The following is a 19,841-nucleotide window of genomic DNA, read 5'->3' as shown; positions in this document are numbered from 1 at the left end:
AAACAATGACTGAATGAGGCTTCAGCTGGGACATATCTTGGGCTAATCAATGAAACCCAGCAAGATATCCTGAGGTTTACAGGCTAGATTTTTTTTTTAATAGACCATACCTTTCAGCAGCTAAAATTGACAGAGCTATGCCAAAAGATTCAGATGGTATATGTATATAAATCCATTATGGTTCAGGGTCAGAATGTTAACCAGTCCTTTCTCGGTGGGGAAAGGAAAAGGGGAGAAGCATCGAAGACCATATTTTAAAGATGATCTTCAAGATTATCTAATTCATCTTTATCATTTTAGAGATGAGGGAACTGAATTGAGACACAGAGGGGTCAAATCAGCTAGGTACTACAGAGCTAGAATTGGAACCAGACCTATTGTTCTTTTGTTGTTCAGTTGTGTCCAACTCTTCGTGACCCTATGGATTATTACTGGAGTGGTTTGCCATTTTTTTCTCCAGTGGATTAAGGCGAACAGAGGTTAAGCAATTTGCTCAGGCTCACACAAATAGTGTCTAAGGCTAAATATGGACTCATGTCTTCCTGACTCAAGGCTCAACTCTAGGTCCACTAAGTCATCAAGTGCCTCCAGATCTACTAACTCCCACCTAAATCTTTCCATTACCAAATTCAGATGCCATTTCTTTACATCACAGCAAGACCATCAAGATCATCCAGCCTCTTTATTTTCAACACCAAGGGTCTCACTAAGCAGAAGGAAAAAAAAAATTAACATTTATGCCCACTGTCATGGAATCACTAGTCTCCAGAACTAAAACCTGGATAATCAGAACTATGTTAAAGAGTCTCTATCAAATCTGAAATAGAGATCTAAGACATACTCCTAGCAATCCAGGTCTAAAACAGTGGAAGCAATACATTAATTTCTCTGTCAACTTGACAAGTGTTTATTCTCTCTGCGGGAATATTATCTCCAATTTTTATAGAAGGAAGTCAATGGAAAATAACACAAAATATACACATGAGCAAATAGCAACTTTTCTTAAACAGTGGTTCTTTAACTGTAGGTCGCCACCCTACGTGGGGTGGCGACCTACAGTTTATGAACTGCCAAAGGGATCAAAAGTGGAAAAAGTTTAAGAAGCCCTGTTCTAGAATACAGCACCTTTTTCACACTTAAGCACCATGTCTTCACTAAATTCTTTATTTCTCTAAAATGGAAGTTATATTAATTCTCTGAACATCACTCTGTATCTCTTATTGTATTTTATTCTTATGCTACAACATATAATCACATGTAAATGAATATCTCAATATCTCATTAAACAGAAAGCCCTATGAATGTAAATATACTGTCTTAGTGTTTGTATCTCTACTACCCCTATGTCCAAGCTATTATACTATGTAATGTCTATTACAGGATACACCTGTCCTTTAACTCTTTCTCATTAATCCTTTCTCTATATTATTTCTGATTCTCTTTCTAAATATTCTCCAATGTGTATCTCCTAAAATGTAACAAACAAAACAGACAATAATAGCTTTCAGCATAAAGGATTACATTTATTTTATTTGGATTCTTGTGTTAAAATAACTCAGTCATGGTCTCAGGTTAGCTGTACTAGCTCAACATTTCTTACTAAACACTGTTATACTTTTACATGACCTAATATTTTGCCCTTTATCTACACAGGCGATTCCCTACCTAACTCTCCACACAAGGTATTCTAAACCTTCTCTTCCCCCAAGCCTCCTAAAATCTCTCCATCCCCTACCTTTCTCAGTTGCAGACCTTGCCTCTCATATGACTAAGAAAATTGAGTCCATTTGACTTGAGCTGCTCTTCTCTCACTCTCTTCCAGTTCTCTTCTTCCTTTTCCAGTCTTCGAAACACTTCTTCCTTAGACCACTTCTACATATACATTTGATCTCATCTCCTTTCTTCTTCTCCAATAGATTGCATTTTCAAACATTCCCCATCACCACCTTGAATCTTCAACCTCCCCCATCGAATGGTTCCTTCACTATATCAAATTCACCCAAATTTCTCTCTTCCTCAAAAACTTTCGATAAATTCTACTATCCTTTGAAGCTATCATTCCATCCCTTCATCTCTCTGCTCTGGGCATTTTCTCTGTGTGAGAAAACATGCATAGTCTAGGAATAAACAATGGCTGTCTCCCATACCTGGAATGCTCCCTCAACTCTGCCTGACTTCCTTGGCATCCTTTAAGTCCCAACCAAAATCTTCTATTCTACAGGAAGCCTTTCCCAATCTCTCTTAACTCTGCCTTCCCTCTCTTATTTCCTATCTATCTCGTATATAGTTTATTTTGTAATTATTTGCTTGTTGTCCTCCCCACTAGATTATGATCTCCTTGTGGGGCAGGTCTATCTTTTGCCTCTTTTTGTATCCCCAACTCTTAGCACAGTGCCTGGCACATAGCAGGCACTTTAAAAATATTTACTGATTCCTCTCTTTCTCAGCCAAACTCCTTAAAAAGATATCTATATATTCATTGCCCCTACTTCCTCTCCTCTCACCACTCATTCTTTTGCAATCTGGCTTCCAACCTGATCACTCAACCAGATTACTCTCTCCCAAGTTACCAACAACCTCTTATTTGCCAAGTCTGACAATTTTTTCTCAGCTTTCATCCTTCTCAACCTATCTGCTACATTTAACCCTGCTCATCACCCTCTCCTCCTGGATACATCCTCCTATGTGGATTTTTGCAATACTATTCTCTCCTAGGACACTTCCTGCCTGTCTGACAATTCCTATTCCCAGGGTTCAAACCTAGGTCCTCTTTATCTTCTCCCTCTACACTCTCAATAACCTCATTAACTTCCATGTTTACCTCTCACCTCTAAACAAATGACTCCCCAAATCTAAATATACATCCAGCTCCAATCTCTCCTCTGGGATTCAATCCTGTGTTATTAACTATCTATTGGACATTTCAAACTGGATGTCCAAGAGAAATTTTAACTCTTCCATGTCCAAAACTGAATTATCTTTCACCCTAAACCCTCCTTTCAAACTAATCTACTTCTGTCAAAGGTTCCACCCTCCTTCCAGTCTCCCAGGTTCATAATCTTGGCATTGTCCTGAACTCCTCACCCACATATCCAATCAGTCGCCATTTCAGTATCTCTCACAATCATCCCCTTCCCTCCACTCAGACAAGAGACCTTAGCTCAAGCCCTCATAACCTCTCACCTATATTACTGCAAAGGTCTCCTGACTGGTCTCCCTCCCCCAAATCTCTTACCACTCCCCCAAATCTCCTACCACTCATCCTACACACTGGAGCCAAAGCAATTTTCCTTAAAGGCAAATATGACCATGTGACTCTCCCAATCAACCACATTTGCTTCCTATTGCCTCGACAATAAAATATAAAACGTTCTCAATGAATGACAGGACTTGCTTTGAACAAATTCCATTACAAATTTCTTTATAAGGCTAAGAATGAATAATGAATCTATTCAAAAGCATTTAAGGACATACTATGTGCTAAGAGCAAAGGAAACAAACAGAAAAAACTATAGTGTCCCCACTCTCCAATAGCACACACTAATTAAGGGAAACACCCATAAAAGACAGTTCTGAAGTCTAGAAGGCAAGGCCCAGAGGTCTTTAGTTACAAAAGTAGGTCAGATGACAGCTCAGGAGGACTCTAAGAAGTAGACAGGGCAGATGGTTTTAAGATATGGTGGTCCCACCTCATCAAAAGAAAGGGTGTTGATGACTCCCATCTCATCCAAAATGTGACCAAGCAGCCCAAGTTATGTGCTATGTCAAGGGAATAGGATAGACCTGGAGGTGGCAAGTTTTTCTACCACCTAGCTATCCTGAATGCCAATACACCTGTTCAGACCTGTCATTACTGAGTCTAAGAGAAAAATATAGTATGGGCACAAACATAATTAAACTTCCTGGAAGAGATAAAGTAAGAGTTTTTGAAAAAAAAAAAAGAGGTTCAAAAGGATTTTTATAAACGGAATGACAGTGCTTGAGGAAAAAATTAGAAACAAGAGCTTTGGAAGAATTGGAAAGGAAATTGACAGCTTGGTTTAAGAGGTACAAAACCTCACCCAAGCAACAAACTCCTGAAAATTCAAATGGAGTAAATAGGAATCAATGATTCCACGAGGAAACAAGAAATATTAAGACAAAGTCAAAGTCGAAAGGCTGAAAAAATATAAGAAAATGTAAGGTATCTCATAGCAAAAATAACTGACCTAGAAAACAGAAAGAGAAAAAAAATTTAAGAATCATTGGTCTATCTGAATGTCATGACCAACAAAAGGGCACAGACATCCTATTTCAAGAAATGTTAAAAATTGTCCAGATCTCTAGGAATCAAGGGGAAAAGTAGACATGAAGAATCCACTGATCATTTCCTCAAAGAAACCCCCAAATGAAAATTCCTAGGAACAAAATTCCAGGTCAAAAAAAAAATACTGCAAGTATCCACAAAGAAGGAATTTTAAGTACTGAAAAACAACAGTCAGGATCACCCATGACTTAGCAAGCAGTCACCACCATCAAGGAATGGAGAACTTAAGAGTGACGGTATTTCAGAAGGCAAAGGATATGTATGAGCTTACAGCAAAGAATAACTTACGTAAGCAAATGAAAAGAGAACTTCCAAGCATCCCTAATGAAAAGATCACAGTTGCAAAGAAACTTAGAAGTTCAGAAACAAAAATGAAAAGATACATAAAAAGGTAAACATGAATGAGCAATGATAAAAGACTAAACAAAGATAAAATAAGATAAATATGCTTACATTCAAATATGGGGAGATGATACATATGTCTCCTGGGAACCCTATCATCAGAAGTCATAGAGTATAATTAGATAAGGCCTAAGAGTGGTTCTATTATGTCTTGGTGATCTTAAGAATAGAAAGAAAAGGGAAGAATAATACACAGGGAGACAGGGGAGTTAGGGAAAATTATCTCACATAGTTGTGTGTAAGTAGACTCTACAAAAAGGATATGGAAGGGAGTGGCGAACACCTGGACCTCACTCTTTTCTGAACTGGTCACAAAGAAGACAACTACACACACACACACACACACACACACACACACACACACACACACACTTAGAAAAGGAAACATGTTTTACTCAACCGAGAAATAAAAGGAAAAGGAGAGAAGGGGGGAAAGGGAACAAGAGGGATGGGTTAGTCCTAAGCTAAATAAATTCTAAGGGTGCACAAAATATTTGTAGCTCTCTGAGATGGCAAAGAAAGGGAAATCCAAGGATGTCTATAAATTGGGAGATGGATGAATATAAATGTGATGGAATTGCATTGTGCCGCTTTCTTATCAGTGTAATGACCAACCATGATTCCAAGATCAGTGATGAAATGTTACTTACCTGAAGATAGAGAGCTAAGGTAAAGGACTCAAAATACAAAATGAGATAAATAACTTTTTTGACATGGCCGATGTGGAAATTTGTTTTGACTGACTATACATGTTTGCAGTGAGTTTGTTTCTTTTGTGTTCTCAGTAGGGAAGAAGGGAGAGGGGAAAGCCAGGTTTTGGGTGACTAAAACAAATATTTGAAGTGATTAAGACCTCAGCTACCCTGGTAGCCATGAGAATAGAGAGAACAGAATAGATGGAAAAGATGTTTGGAGATAAGAATTCTTAAGATTTGGCAAGAGACTGAGTATGAAGAGTAAAGCAGAATGAAGTCTTAATTTCAACATTAGGAATCTGAGCAAAAGGATACTGGTATCAACAAAATCTGAAGGAATGCCAGATGTGGAGGGTTGGATGTTCCTTTGTGAACATGGTTGAGTTGCAAATACCAGTACATATTCAGGTGAAAATGCCTAGTAAACAGGTGGTTGATAGAGGATTGGAATTTAGGGAAGATACTAGGGTTATATATAGATTTGCAAGTTATCTGCATTTTCTCTATGAACCTTCATTTAGAAAGTACAGAGATAAAACAAAGCCTCATTATAAGGAAGAATTCTCTAAAGAAAACATTTTATGCACCAAACTAATTTTTGCACTGAATTATGTTACACTAAAGATGTTTTCCAATGGAAAAGTGTCAGCCTTCTCTTGGAGCAATTTCAGAGCAACTCTTCAGTGCTCTTCACTTTGCCCCAATACTGGGAGATGAGAAATAAAAAATAGAAAAGAGGTGTGGTAGTTGTCAAAAGCAACAACCTCAAGCTACATATACAATATAAAAACCACAAATATTCAACATCAAAATAACACCTATAACAATATAAAATAGCCTTGATTCATGGGCTAATTTCCTTTCCTTGCCAGTCTGGTCTTTATTCTAATCATAAATATTCCTTTGTTTTGGGGTTTGGAGTGTCAGACAAGAGTTGAGGTTCTTAAACTTTTTTGTGTCATGAACCTCTTTGGTAGTCTGGCAGTTTCTTTTCATAACATATGTACCCCAATCTGTGCCCCTAGGATAGGAATTCACTTTTGACTCAGAAAATTTCTGAGGATTACAAGACTTAGAGCTGAAAGTCACCTTGGAAGTCATCTAGTCCAACCTTCTCATTTTACATATGAAGAAACAGGGCCTGAGGAGTGAAGTGACAAGCCCAAGATTATAACAGGAGTAAAAGCAGATGCCTGAAAAAGATATTAAAGGCAGGGGAAGCTAGGTGGGGAAGTGAGTAGAGCACCAACCCTGGAGTCAGGAGGATCTGAGTTCAAATCCAGCCTCAGATACATGACACACTTACTAGCTGTGTGACCTTGGGCAAGTCACTTAACCCCACTTGCCCTGCCTTCCCCCCTCAAAAAAAAAAAGATATTACATGAAGAACACTGCATAAGAATTATCCAGGGTTGGGGCAGCAGGTAGTCAACCAACTTCCCAAGGACTGCCACAATCTGAATCACTGGGACCCCACCTTAAGATTGACCTCAAATTTCATACTTTAAGCCACTTGTTTTTAAACAAGATCTTTTTGGTATTTGAATAATTACAATTCCTTAGCAAACAGTTTTATCTCAAGGTCACAGTGAAATCTGTGTGACAATCATTTTAGAGAAAGAGTTGAATACCAAAAGTCCATTCTTCAGGCATAAAACCTCTCCTCACCCAGTCCTCAAAATATATTCTTGTTGTTGTACTTCCTTCCCTGGACATACATTGTTTAGGCTACTTTTAAAGGGCTTAATGCCTGCTGATAGGAAGATACTTCTTAACTTGATGAGATTTACACCGAGAATTTTTGTAGGTTCACACATCTTCAAGACTCTCTCTTAACAGGACATTAATTTTTCTATTTTACATTTATGGCTTGGAAAAAGGATAGTTTGAGATTGCCTAATTACAGGAGAACCCCTTTCAAAGACTGGTGGTTATGGGAGAGAACTACCAACCACCTTTATAGGCTGAACATGTTATATAGGATTTCTACAGTATAGTTAAGACCACCTAGAAAAACCCACCTGTAAATTCTTCACCCAAAAAAAAAAAGAAAAGACCCAGGAGCCTAGAAGAGGCAGAGAAATATTTATTTGGTTTGGGTAGAGAACTCTACAAAGTTCATTATGGTGGAATTTTTACCTCTTGTTCAGTAAACACAGGAAAACATAATGTTCAAAGTTTTTAAAGGATTCCAAGCCTAAAAAAATACTCACCTACTAGTTGCAAAATGAACACAAAAGGGACATCCTGGTATGATGGAAAGACCATTGAAAAAGTCTTACAAATTCTAGTGCTTCCACTTACTTAGGTAAAGTCATCCTTTTGGAAAGTCATCCTTTTGGAAAGTCATCCTTTTGGATATCATTTTCCTCATTTCTCAGATGGGGAGAATATTTATAATAAATTCCTCTCAGGGATGTTGTGATTATGCGCAAGTCATTTCTTTTTGGTCTTGCTTTCTCCCCTGTAAAACGAGGGAAGTTTTAGAAGACCAAAAAGAAGTGCCTTATCCGATATCACAGGGAGTGACAAGAGGCCAAGTGATTCCAACCCAGATCCTTTTACTCCAAATCTAGTACTTTTTCTGATAGACCACAAATCTGAGTAGGAGATTTACTGACATTCAAATTAAATGAAAGGCAGAATAGAAGAAAAAGATTAACACCACTTACCTCAGGTTTCTCTGTCAGTCATTAAAATCTTTTAAACCAATGAAGCATACCAAAGAAAAACTATTCACCTCTTTTTCACCCCTGCCTTCCTTTGTATCTCCCACAATGCCCTCACCCTCAAAATGAAACTAAGAGGGGAGGACAATCTGTAAAATGAAGGGGCTAGACCAGATGACCTCTACAGCTACTTCCAGGTCTCAGGTCTCAAGCTATGATCCTGAGAAATACAGATTTAAGGGCTACTGGTTTTTTCCTAATCTGTACCCTAAACCACATTTTCAGGGATTAAAACAGTATAGTCTTTCAGAGAAATCACTTAACATGGGTCTAGATACAGTACCATTGATGTCTATAAGATAGATATATAGATATATACACACACATACATATATATGTAAGTAAATTACTTAATCCTTCTATGCCGTATCAAGCAAATGAAAAAAAAATTATAGATATCACCTTTCACATGAATGCTACAAGGATAATAAATGTTCACAAAGAACTTTAAAGTCAAGGTGATGCTTTGTACCATTTCCTGCTTCGGATTACCATGGAAAAGGGTTTCCCTTCATGCTTCATTTTCCATTTAAAAGTTTTAGAAAAACAAAAAAAAGTAAAAAGTACTTCAATTTTTAAAACTTAAGACAGTAACACAGGAAAATACACATTGCAACAATAAAACTCTTAGATGCCTTGGACAGGAGACCTTAAGTGTTTTCTGATTAGTAGCTCTGCGGATAAAATTTTAGCAGACAAACTGTAATAGCCACAGAACTTTTAAAATGTTGTAATTATATATGTAAGAACAGAGGATTCACCCACCAAGTTGAGCAACACTACTTGGTCCTGTCAACTCTTTTCTTCCTTTCCACTAGTAAATGAGAAATATGCCCTGACCCTTTTATTTTTCATGAAGCACAAAAGCCTCTAATCCTAATTACAGCTTTTTTTTATCCTCTGTACCCTGACAAAAAAGAAAACAACAAGCTAATGTTACAGTGTGGATAGAGCACTGGGCCTCGAGTCAGGAAGGCATGAGTTCAAATCAGGCCTCAAACACTTACTAGCCATGTAAGCCTGATAAAAGTCACTTAACTTCTGTATGCCTCAATTTTCTCAAGTGTTGAACAGTAGTTATAAGAATACCTACTTAATAGAGTTCTTAAGAGGATCAAATGAGACAAGGTTTGTAAAATGCTTAATTAGCACTATTCCTGATACATAGTAGGTGATTAATAAATATGGTTTCCCTTCCCCTTCTCCTTCCTTTGCAGCCATTTCTAGACAGTTACCATGTTGTAATCCGAGTACTACTGAGTCAGTCATGAAAAACTCAAGAAACATTGGCAATATGACATTCCAAGAAAACTCACTTTAAATAGTATTTACTGCCTAAGAGGGAATTTGTTTTGCATTAATAAACCTTCAGAAAACATTCTTCTACAAAGGTCAAAGCATCTTCTCCATAAAGGAGAGTTGCCACATTGAATGAGGTGCTCACAAAGGTAAGAAATTGTTGAATGTAAGACCAAATCATATGAATGGTACACAATGAAATTACGATGATTCGATAATATCAAGATGGACAAGTCATAGTTAAAAAAAATAAAACTATTTCACTGCTGGACAAATTAGAGACAGCCGTTTCCAGATTCATCACAAAGAACACATTTCTTTATGGAGATTTTTAATAATCTTTTCTTACATGAAACGCTTCACAGGTGATCATGAACAAGAATTAATCCATTCTGTAAATAGTCATTCATTAAGAGTACATTTCTGTAACACTGCACTTGTGAACATGGTGGGGGGAGGGCCCCCACAGCCCCAAAGAGAGTCCAGAACTCATTCATTTGCTATCAGTGTAGTTCCTAGGGAAACAGGATGAAAAACCTGCTTGGACTAGTATGTTCTAATTGAGCTTTTCAAAGGAAATGCACTCTAGGGTAAAGTATTATTTGAACAGGGATTGGGAAAAAGTTATACTTTTGCTAAGATTATGTTTCTAAAGTCTTTTTAAATGAATAGAGAAACCTCAACAAAGAAAAATCTGATTAGAAGACAAATTCAGAAAACTGTAAAGGAGAGAAACTAAAAGTAACCAAGCTGTTAAGAACAAGAAAGATAATTTGGGACCAAGACTCTAGAATGAATACTCACTATATGAAACAATTATTAGCAAACTGTGTTCAAAAAGTCTAAGAACAAAAGCTTAGTGACGTACCGATGGGGAAGCAGAATTACCTTCCTGAGCAACAACAAAAAAAAAAAAGACTACTAGAGAACAAGGCCTTAGAGAAAACAAAAAGGTAGGTTTAATCTGCCCTCCCTAAATAGCATACACTGGGTTTTAATTAATACCTTGTTAAGTACTTATTACTGCAGTAGTCTAGAAAAGCAAGAACTGGATTGGAAGGAAATTTAAAGCTAAAAGTGACCACAGAGATCCCTTTACACTTGGAATTCTTAACCAGGGGTACATAAATTAGTCTCTGGATAGATTTCATGGGTTCTGTGAACTTGGATAGGAAAAAATTAAATCTTTATTTTCACTCACCTTTGATTTCCTTTGCAAGCTTATGCCTTAAAAAAAAAAATTATGAGAAGGGGTCCACAACTTCAACAAAATGCCAGAGGACTATGACAATTAAAGAAAAAAAAAATTAAGAACTGTTTTAGGCCAACCCTAAGACCAAAAAGGGTTGATCAACATATCTCATGTCATAAAGCTAAACTGTGACAAAGCCTGAAACAACACAAATCTTGTGAAACCCTGGGGCATTGCTCTTTCAACTATACGATGATGACCCAACTTCAAGGCATAATATTAAGCAGTTAAATAGAAAAGAAAACATTTACCAAGAAATCATACAAAGGATCTATATACAGATCTAGAAGGGACCTTAAAGCTCATCTAGTCCAAATCCTTCAAAGGAGGACCAGTATTGAACCTGGGTCCTATGATTCCAAATCTAGCCTGCTGATCCCCCAGAGGAAAATCTCCCCATTCTCACAATTTTCTATCACACCTGGTTTGGATCTCACCTTTCTCTATTTTGTATTATTATGCTTAATTGTGTGCATATCATTTTCTTCTTCTCTTCCCTCTCCAGTGTCAGCCTCTTTGAGGTTAAGGACTGTGTCATTTTCTTCCATCTCTGTATCCCCAGTACCTAGCATAGTGCCTTGTACACAAGTCTTAATGTTTGTGTAATTGAATTGAGACAGAAAAACTATTTGTGGTCAAAGGCACCATGACACCAGACACTAATAAATAAGTAACTCCACTGCCTTTTCCCCCCTATTTTTTCTATTAAGTTGCATATTCTCAAATGCTTCTCTTCTGTGTACCTCCTTAATTCTTCTATCCTTTACTACCACCCCAATTTTATGTTACAACCTATAGATACAAAATTTCCGAACTTTACTTCAGTTCTCTGGGGTAAAAAGAGAATATAAATCTAATAATCACATATTCAACCCTCCATCTGTGAAAAGTAAAAATGGATAAACAACTTCCAAAAACCTTCATTTTCTTCTTTGGTTTAAGCCCCTCCACCAAAAAACAGCTGCAAACGAATAGAAATATGAGGGATGAAGTTTCCCTTTTTCCTTCTTACTCTGGTTTTGGCAGTAACTGCAATAAAAACAACATTGGATCTCTGATCACAAGACCTAAGTTTTAATCTTGGCTCTGCTGCTTTTACCCCCCTGTGTGACTTTGGGCAAGTCACTTCACTTCTATTTAATCTGTAAGATGAGGGCAGCTAGGTGGCACAGTGAATAGAGCACCAAGCTTAGGGTCAGAAGACCTGAGTTCAAATCCATCCTCAGACACTTACTAGTGTGTGACCCTAGGCAAGCCACTTGACCCTATTTGCCTCAGTTTCCTCATTTATAAAATGAGCTAGAGAAGGAAACGGCAAACCACTCCAGTATCTTGGCCAAGAAAAGCCCAAATGGAAGAGTCAGGCATAATAGAAATGACTGAACAAAAATGAGGGCAAAGAATTACCTTTACCTCTAAGACACCTTTCAGCTCTAGATAAGTGATCTATGATTCACAGAGTAAATAAAGGGGTCAACAGCCCATTTAATAAGCAATTATCAAAAGAAGTGCCATTAGGCTTATAGGCAAAGAAAAAGAACAGAACAAGAAATGTGAAGAAAAGAACAGAAGCGGCAGAGGGTGGATGTATTTGTGGGCCACCAGCAATTTGCCTGGAGTGTTTATGGAACCTCAGGTTTCTAATCCTGAACGAAATAAAGTGCTGATTGTAATACATACACATACATACATACATACACACACACACACACACACACACACACACTTTAAATACCTAAGCATGATAAATTTAAGTGGAAGGAATCTTCAAGGATTAAAGTTCCAGGAAGGTCAGTGAATAGAAGGATGACCTAGCAATCTGGAAACCTAGGTTCAAGTCTTCCTCTAACACATACAGGCTCAATAACCTTAAGCCAATCACTGAACCTCTCAATGACCCAGATCCAATTCGAACTGGCAAAAGTTTCCTCCATCATAAGTTTCCATCCAGGGAGGGGGAAAAAAAAGTACAAACTTTGACCCCCACAGAAACAAAAGAATCAAAAACCCTCAAGGTCTTAGAGACCATCCAACCCATACCTGGATGGGAGTCTGGTGGAAAATATTTTCCTACAAGTAATCCAGCCAGCCGCTGAAGATCGCCAGTAAAGAAGAACATTCACCATCTCCTGAGGCAGTCCACTCTACATTTAGAATCACTCTCTAAATTTCATCTTATTAGATTCATCCCACTATTCTGATCAGTAGAGATCTTTTTTAATTCTATCATCCAAATTATTAGCTATATCTCTCCACTTTGTCTAATCTACAAATTTAACAGGTATATTACCAGTGCCTTCATTCATGGCATTAATTAAAAAAAAAAAAAAAAAAAACAGCACAAGACCCAAAGATCTCTGAGGCCTTCAACTTGGTAGCGGCTTGGGAGGGTGAGAGAAGGAACCCTGAAACAGTTTTAAATTCCTCTAAATTGCTGATAGAAATTTTCCAATGAGCTCCCCTTAACTTTCTCTCCTACTAAATTGGTTCCAATATCCAGGGTAAGGGGGGCCCTTTTGACAAGGCTAACCCAGTAAATTTCTGATTCTCTGTTAGTTCCTTTCCAGGCTGTCTACAAACACTCACCTCTCCTGAATGCACCTTTAAAAAAAAAACTTTCATTCATTTTGCCATCTCCGTAAATTTTCATCATCTTTTGTTCTCTCTTTTATTGCTAAACTTACAGAGCAAAATTGAGCTTAGCTACCTCCACTTCCTCATTCCTGGTAATGTGGCTTTCATTCTCCATCATTCTACCTAAATTCAAAGGATACCACTGCCTTCTTAAATTGCTAAATCCAATGCCCTTTGATTAGTCCTCATTCTTCCTAGACCTTCCAGCACCTTCAGCCCAAGTTGAATACTCCTTCCCTTCTGAATACTCTCTTCCTCTTCCCCCACCAGTCTCCCCACCTGGTCTTCCAGAATTGCTCTTTCCTAATTCTCTTCCCAAGAAACTATTCCTTGAGAACATCACAAAACTTCAGTCAAAATCTCAAAATACATGTAATCCAACCTATAGCAGACTGAGAAGACTCCTTACACTATCCCCCAACACTTGTTGGTCATCAGCCATTGCTTGAAGGCATCCAAAGAACAATGGAAGCAGCAGAAATAACTCCCAAAAAAAAAATCACTTCTTCAGAAGAAATCAAATTTCCTACCTAAAATCTTTTAGAGTGGACATATAAGTCTAATGATAAAGACTAGAAAATAAATACGTCTACTAACTAAATGATAGTATCCAACAGGCAATACCTCACTAAAAATCTAATTCTTACTGCTTCACAGTAACAGGTATTTGTTGGCTTGAAAAAGAAAGAGCACTCTCCATCTAATAAGAAAAACTGGAGATTAAACACACTAAAGAGGTTTAACATTATTTCTAAAAAGAAAATATACATTACCTAAATCTATGCTGGCAGAGGAGGAAGGGAAAAAATTCAAGTTTCTAATGCATCACCCTGCTTTCTTTGGGGAGGTGGGGAACTGCCATGCAGACTGTTGCATACACAGATAGACTCAAGTCCCAAGGAGTCTGGTTTTGCTTAAGTGATTTTCTGTATTACAAGGAAAGGCTCCATGGTAGGGTGGGGGAAAAAGATTATATCTAGATGAAAAAACCAAAATGGTATCAATAAAACTTTTTGAAAAAGATCTGAGAAAAAAAGTATGAAGGTTTCTACTCTGAACGCAAGAAACTGGAAAATAATCTTTTTTTAACTTCTGAGTAACTAAAACACAAAAAAGTATCTAGTTAGGGGGGAAAATTTTTTAGAAAGGTTAAGGACAAGTATTTGGAAAGTATCTGAACAGGTATCTTCCATGTCATAATTAACATTCTGCAGTAATAACTGATGGTATTCAAAACTAATTACCTTTTGAAGGAAAGAAATTTAATGAAATAAACCTAAATTAAAATTAAGTGACATGAGAATCTGTGCCCATTAAAATGTGGACTTAAAATAAGAAAACTGTAAATCATTACAAAAAATTGTGCATTAGAATTCTTTACAGCTCCTAGAAATGTCAAGCCTCTAGGCTGCTGGTATCATTCAATTAATTCTCTGAAGGGCAAATGCTAATTTAGTGTGTGGCACATTCATTCACACTACTATTCAATCATAAAAAATTTAAGTATAGCTGAATTTTCTCCAACTACTGACAAAGGGCTCATTCTTCTTACAACTAAACTTCAACTTAAAGGGGGGAATATTGTTGGAAAGGTTAAGTCAGCAAAAACTGAATATATATACTGAATATATACTGTATATACCTTTTCTAAAAGTTAATACAAAATTTTGAAAGAGATTGGTCCTTAGTTTCTAAGATAATGTTATTTGTTCTAAAGCTAAACATGGAGAGAAATCTATACAAACTATCCCTCTAAAGTAAACATAATGAATTGTTTCATATAAGTCTCTAAGCAAAGTCATATGTTTAAATTATTGGATTCATTAAGCTAAAACTTGTTAAAAATTAACCTTAATCTTAAGTAAAAGATCAAGACATTCAGACTTACGTATTGACACATAACTAAATTTGAATTGTAAGATATATACCCAATTCCCCACATTTTAGAATAAACTAGATATTAAGGAAGTTTCACAAGTGGACTGGTGGAAAACATTGCATGAAACCTACACTAACTACATAGACTGAACTCCAAAACGTTTAAAATTCAAAAGTTCCCTTTAATAAATCTGTGTTTCCTCTAACAGCAATTTCCTTCAATTTTTGAAGGTGTCAGAGGTGGGGGTATGGAAATAAATCTTGACATAAGTAGATACAGTAGTTTTGTTGTTAGTTTAGAGAACAGTATTGGAAACGAAACACAAGCAAAAATGCAAGAAACTGAAAGCCTTCTAACGAGATAAAATTTACCAAAGTCATAGTTTACTCACAGGAATGTTGATTTACACACCACACAATACTTACAAAATCCAACTGGACTGCACAGGAAGGCGTTAGTTTTCTCTCTGGAATCTTCACTCTTTCCAGTTTGTTTTTTTATTCTGTATCCTCTGAAATAATATCCAAGTTCCTTGAAGGTATCTGACCTGTGGCTATTTGACATAGAGCTACTTCAAGTCAGCTACCCATCCTTTTGTTTTAAATTATTCATATGGCTATTTCCAGAATTAGTCTTCTATTTAAGATTGTAAAATCTTCTGAAACCTTTCTTCTTTATTATCTGGTGTACATGTCACTGTCACAAGCATCCACTCCAGATGAAATACCAGTTTTATAACACAAAAAGCAAAAAACAAAAAGCAGATTTCACATCTGAAGCGAAGAGCATTCCTAAGCATCAGCATATACAGAGAGACAACAGCTATCTCAATACCACCATATTGCTGGTTAAGGGCAACATTTTAGAAAATATATTTACACTTAAATAAAAGAAGAAAAAAACCTCTGGATTCTATTATCTCTTCATTTAGAAAAGAGGGTGCATGGCAAAAAGAGAAGGGTGGACTTCAAAATACCTAAAATTTATAATAAAGGTAAAAATATCTGCCATGAAACTTCAGCAATGTTCAAACAGTATTTTGAAACTGTTTAAGCTATTCAGTATGCAGATCAAACATATCTTACAGTTCTGGCTTAAGAACATTAACTAAAAAAAAAAAAATCAGCAAAATTCTGCCAGCTGAACTACTTTAACCCTTAAAACAATTTGTTCTGAACCAAAAAACTGAAGAAGTGCCTGTATTCCTGTGATGGAGCAGTGAAATTGTTCACTGTTGTCAATTCACTTCCAAGTTGTTTCTTGCCAGTCTTAATAAACTTCTGGGTCAAAAAAATCCAGTCATCATAATTCCAATAATGGCCACTCCAAATATCCAGGGTTTTTTTTTTTAGACAAATAACCTAGAAGGGAAAAAAAAAAGTTTTCGTATCTTACTGCTTTAAATCACCTGTGAAAGTTTCAAAAACAACTCTACACAAGCTAGCAAAGGACGACTAGTGGGCCGAAAGGAAACTAGAGACCAAAAACAAATCAGCACACAAAGAAGGTACTGCCCAGTACAGAGAGGTCTGGCGGAGGGTACAGTATTGACTAACGAAAACTCGTAACTCTAAGGGGGAGGGGGGGAGTGATGACAGGGGAGGGAAATGTACCATCTAATCACACCTCCTAACTCCACTGGTGTCACATAAAAAATGAGGTGTCTCTGAAAGTCCAACGGTTGTTTTTGAAATACTGTGGTCCCATCAAAACATCCGAGGACACAGACCCACAGGCAGACACAGGTGTTGATGCCGCGGGGTTAACTCTAGTTGTTACTCAAGTCGGTCATCCGGAGGAGGCACAAACACACCAAGCTTCGAAGGGAACGTTTAAAAAGGGGCGGGGGGGCTAATCCTTCGATCAGGCTGAGTGTAGAAAAGGGGAGATGGGGCTTAAATGCGGGGGGAGGGGGGAGGGAAAGAAAGCTTTCCCAAACGGAAAACTTCCCCCTCCCAAGCTTAAGGTGCGAGTTCTCCTTTCTAGGGATTAGCTCAGAAAAGAGGAGACTTCCCTCAGCGCGGGGGGAAGGGACGTCCCTCTCTCCCGCCTCGAGGGCCGGTGTCCCCCTCCCTCCTGGGAAGGGCAGCTCGTCTCCCCCGTCGCGGGAAGAGGTGAGCCGGTCCCGGTCCAGGGAGGGGGCGAGACCGGCCAAGAGAGCAGGAGGAAGAAGGGGACCCAGGCCACGGACGCCGCGGGCCTGGGGGCAGTAAGGGGGCGAGTGGGGGGGGGGGCAAACGAGGAGGGCGTCAGACCCACACCCCCCGCTCCTGCCCAAATCCAGCCCAGCCCCCCCCGGGCGGCGGCGACGGCGGAGCTGCCACAGCCACCCCAACGGGACTCGGGACCCGGTCCCACCAGGGGCCTCCGCCGCCCCCGCCCCCTCGGGTTCCCCTCCTCCCCCTCCCTCCTCAGACAACCTCGCACCTCCCAGCCCGCCGCCGCCGCTGCCAGCTCCACTCCCGACCCCCCCCCACGCAACCCCAGCCCCGACGGGCACCCCCCCCTCCTCCCCAGGGGACCCGGCGCGGAGCGGGAAGGAGGCCGTTACCTTCCGCCCCACCGGAGATGCCCCTGGCCCGGGGGTGTCGCTGCGCTCGGTCCCGGGAGGAGGTTTTCGGTACTTTGAATAATCCCCTTTTGCCGCTTTTCCCTCCCCCCACAGCCAGACTCAGTCCCAAAATGGCGCCGGCCCGATCCGCAATGTTCTGCGCCAAGTCTCGCGAGATCGCGGAAGGTGGCGATGTAGGGAGGAAACGAGTGTGGTTGCGAAGGCGGAGGGGGAAAAAGAAGGGGGGGCGGGGCGAGGAAGGAAAAAGGAGGTGGGAGAAAGGGTGTGGAAGGAGCCTAAGGAGGGAACGAAGTGGGCGGGGCAGCGGGAAAGAGAACGTTCGGGCCTAAGCAACCGTCGACGCCGAAGCCTCCGGGAGGCTCCTCCCTCCTCAGCGGGTGACTGGAGGAAGTGGAAAGAAGGCGGGGCGGGCGGGGGCGGGGCTTCGAAGGCGGACCCCGAGGCAGGGGCGCGCGGGGGGCGGTGGCTCCGCGCCGTGACGTCAGAAGCAGCTGGAGCCGGGGATTACCCCCTGCTGCTGACGTGATGATGGTGAACAATCGGGAACCTTCGGTGGAAGGGGGAATTCCCCGCCGCTCCCCAAGGAGCCCCTCCTCCTTCCACTCAGTCCTCTCCCCTCCTCCCGCACCCGCCCAGAAGACTGGGGAGAGAAGGGGGAGGGGAGAATAAAGGGGCGGAGAAGGAGAGATGGAAAAAACGAACCCTGAGCCGAGAGAAAACAGTCATCGGTTTGCAGACGCGCGGCGGCCGCGGTGCATCTTCTGCCTAGCAGCTGCCGTGCACGCGTGTCCTACTCTTGTAATGTTGCAGCGCTCTTGGGGAAATGAGCGATCACATGGTTCTATGTACACACAACTGTGGGCAGGAGAGGGGAGGATCTTGTTGGAGCTCCAAAGGTGCTTGAGCAAAAAAAAAAAAAAAAATGCACGTAGTAAAGCGGCAACGTGCAACTTCGTGGCACTGTTGGGCTTTAATAATTATAACAGGGTGGTGGTAGTAATTGTAATAATAGTAACAGTGGTGATGATGATAATGAATAAGAAAAAGGCAGAATTAAATGAAAAGTCTTGAGAATCGAGACCTGATTCTTGGTGGTTTAAAAAGAGCTCTTGCACTTAAGATAATAATATAGTTGTTTGTTCCCCCTGCCCCCCTCCCCCCACAGTAAATAGGATATGTGCATCGGCCACAGGAGCTGTTTCTTATGAACTGGGTGGTTTCGGCCGCACCTTCTCGCCAAGTTATCTCAACGCTTACGTAAACCCACACCCCTCATTAGAAGGAAAAGATCGATAGTGGATGCCACCATTTACCCCAAGTGCCGGGGTAGTAGTCCCGCCTCGCCGGGAGACCTGGAGGTGTCTTTAATACAGTATTTAATAATACAAGTATTTAATATACAGAGGCTCCGGTGGGGTTTGTAGTTGCAGAGCTATTTCTCCTTGTCTTACTCGAAGAACGTCTGAATAAGAAAAATGCATAGTAATTAAACTCTCCCGCATTTGGGGGTTTTGTTTTGTTTTTGCTAGAGACTGACCCCTCTCGAGAATTCCATGGTTTGCTGGAGGAAGCAACAGCTAAGTTTTCCGGGCTAGCTAAGTGGTTTGCGTAAAGGCAGGCAGCTGATGGGGCAGAGCTACAGTTGCTCTTTCCAATCCAATGCAACAAATATATACATAATGAAGTGTCACATTGAGAGGCGCGCGCGCGCACACACACACGGAAAATCAAAGCGGGGGGGGGGGGGAGGAAGGGGGAGCGGCAGCAGTGTACCCTCGAGCAGGGCACTCTACACCTTGGATTATAGTGCTCACTCTGAGCAAGGGACATGTAAATTTATATTGTGCATCAAGGATTGTGATTTTGAGAGATATTTAGCTCCAATAAAATAGACAATTAATATGTAAGAATAACTAATGTATTTGGCACATATGCATTACTATTTCTCAAAGGTATTTAGATGTTGTAATTAATAAAATACAAATATATTTAAAAGTGTATCTGAAATCATAGTCATTTTTAGGAATCATGCATTCACTCAACCAAGAGAGGCTAAGTACAACTAATATCTCA

The 19,841-nt window shown here is 39.7% G+C and overlaps 1 protein-coding gene across 4 annotated transcripts in view; it reads right to left on the bottom strand.

Moving 5' to 3' along the window:
- GPBP1 (GC-rich promoter binding protein 1) overlaps nt 1-18,597 on the bottom strand; it is a 108,910-nt gene extending 90,313 nt beyond the window's left edge. For 2 of the 4 annotated variants that reach the window (XM_036762846.1, XM_036762865.1), the window contains exons 1-2: nt 18,471-18,597; nt 15,622-16,557 (exon numbers count right to left, since the gene is read on the bottom strand). The gene's annotated coding sequence lies outside the window, so the exon portion shown is untranslated. Of the gene's footprint in view, nt 1-15,621; nt 16,558-17,747; nt 18,227-18,470 lie in introns of those variants that run through there. The other 2 variants (XM_036762854.1, XM_036762838.1) reach the window with 2 other exon arrangements.
- Nucleotides 18,598-19,841: the final 1,244 nt, after the last annotated feature.

Source organism: Trichosurus vulpecula, chromosome 1 (assembly GCF_011100635.1).
Source record: "Trichosurus vulpecula isolate mTriVul1 chromosome 1, mTriVul1.pri, whole genome shotgun sequence".
Classification (NCBI taxonomy): Eukaryota; Metazoa; Chordata; class Mammalia; order Diprotodontia; family Phalangeridae; genus Trichosurus; species Trichosurus vulpecula.
Note: the sequence above shows the minus strand (reverse complement) of the source record. Positions and strands in the feature narration are given on the sequence as shown.